Genomic DNA, 2,362 nt, shown 5'->3' on the forward strand with positions numbered 1-2,362 from the left:
CTTTAAATGTTATTTTGAGATTCATATTTTGAGATTCATGTGATCATAATTTTATTGATTTTTGGATAGATTATTCTTGTGGAATATCTATAATTGTTCATGTAAATATATCCATGTGGTAGGATATAATTTATGCTGTGATATTGTGTTGTTGAGAATAATGATGTGATATTGTGTTGTTAAGGATAATGTTGTGATATTATGATTGTTGGATAAATAGCCAAATCGGGTTCCAAGCCCTTATTTGGGTGATTGGTTGCAGTTAAGTTGCTATTTATCATTTTTATGTTTTATATTAGACAGTCAAACCGAGTTCCAAGCCTTTGGCCGGGTGATTGGTTGCGGTTAGGAATAGAGCTCTAGTCCGTCTGTCAGTGTAGGTCATGGGAGATACTGTATGGTATCTGGGACCCATGGGTACACAGTGTTGTTGTAGGTCATGAGGGGTATTTTATTAAATATCTGGGACTCATAGGTACATTTCTTAGGTAATGTGTTGGATGTGTGATTTTTAATTATTGATCCAAATTTCTTTTGTGGAATATTAGATGTGATAAATGTTGTGTTATTTTTTAGTTTACTCATACGAGCTTTTTAGCTTACCAGGTTTGTTGTTTACAACCCGGTGCACCATTTCTTGGTGTAGGGGTTAGACCTGCAGGGTTGAGGTGGAAGATTAGTGGTTGGTTTATTTTTGTTGGGTTTTGGTTGTTCATGGTATATTCTTTTTTTATATACATTGGGATAGAAATTATCAAACTCATGTGAGCGTTTCATTTTCTTGTCTCTCAAGTTATGTAAACAAGGAAATGTAATATTTAACTCAATTTGGAGTTGTGTGTAAATTTACATTCCTCATTGAGTTTATTTTCCTTGAATTTTGTTGAAACAGGTTTTGGGATGTTAATATTTTAAGATATATCATGCCAAATTTTTTGAAAATTATCTTTCGAAAATTGGGGTGTAACAGCATGCCTCAAACGATAAAACTTTAAACTCATAAATATCAAGCCTTTTAAGCTCTAAAAATATATATCTATATGTATTTATACACACGTCCATACTCTCTATCAATGGTCTAAAAGGCGCTAGGCGCTAGGCGGGCGGCGACCCATAGCCTAGCGCCTGGACAGCCTAGGCGGGGACTAGACGATTTACTTTTTTTACATTTAATTAATATATATATATATTATTTGAAATTAGTAAAATATGAATAAAAAAAAATGGCATGACCTTTCTCCAAAAGTGAGCAACCCAACTTGTAAATTTACAAACAAATATGATTTCTAATTTAAAGCACCATCAACTCTTGAATTCACATCATAATCACCACACAACAACTTCAAAATAGCATATTTCAAATATTCAAATGTAAATATCGCAAGCCGGCAAGTTTACAACTTCCATAAGTGCATAACAAAAGTCTTAATAAAAATAAGTCTAGTGAAGAATTCAAAGTCCAAGTGCTCAAAATAACTTGACTTACCTATGAATCCACATCTTCTTCTTCTGCATATCCTTCTAATATTCCTTCGTTGTCGGACTCAAACTCAAAATCAATCTCATTACCCTCCTCTTCCTCTTCTTTTGAGTCTTCAAGTTCTTCACCAAGTTCCCTTACCTCTTGGAGCCTAGCACTCCTCCTAGGTGGAGCACTACTATCAACTCCCGATTCATCTTCAACCATGTCATTGGTAAGATCCGAATCAACATCTTCATCACCATCCTCAACAATCCATCCTTGTGCCATAATAGCCTCACTAGCAAGTAGCACATCAACTCCCTTCTCCTTTTGTCTTCTCTTCTTGTTGATGATCTTTGAATTGAATTGGACATAGACTAAATTGTTCAACCTTCCGGTATCTAATCTATTTCTTCTTAGTATGAATCTACATTTAAATATAATAGTTAGACATTTATTTAGACAATAACTAAATAAGTACACAATAACTTGGTAAGAAACTAAGAACTAACCCCTTCAAAAGTGCTCCAATTTCTCTCACAACCGGATGAACTTGTAGTCAAGGAAAGAATTCTTTTAGCCATTTTTTGCAATTTAGGCACACCATTTCCATAAAGATGCCACCATCCAACTAAAGAAAAGAAACCAAAAAAAATAACAAATGAAAAATTAGCGAACATAACAGCAAAAAGAGAAACAAACAATCAATATAATGAAGATAAAATAATTAATAAGATCATATGTTAATAAATTATTTCTTATTTTAGTTCTTACCCGGATCATAAGTATCATCATTTGTTGCACATCCGATCTTAGCCAATGCTCTTCCGAAACCATCATCTTTCTTCATGTACTTCAATAACTCTTTATTTGTCACCTCACTTTGGCTTGCATAATCTT

General features: G+C 33.6%; 1 pseudogene; it reads right to left on the reverse strand.

The window, feature by feature from the left end:
• Positions 1-1,486: 1,486 nt before the first annotated feature.
• Positions 1,487-2,362, reverse strand: part of LOC101292891 — a 2,844-nt pseudogene continuing 1,968 nt past the window's right edge.

The sequence above is a fragment of the Fragaria vesca genome, linkage group LG4, assembly GCF_000184155.1.
Source record: "Fragaria vesca subsp. vesca linkage group LG4, FraVesHawaii_1.0, whole genome shotgun sequence".
Classification (NCBI taxonomy): Eukaryota; Viridiplantae; Streptophyta; class Magnoliopsida; order Rosales; family Rosaceae; genus Fragaria; species Fragaria vesca.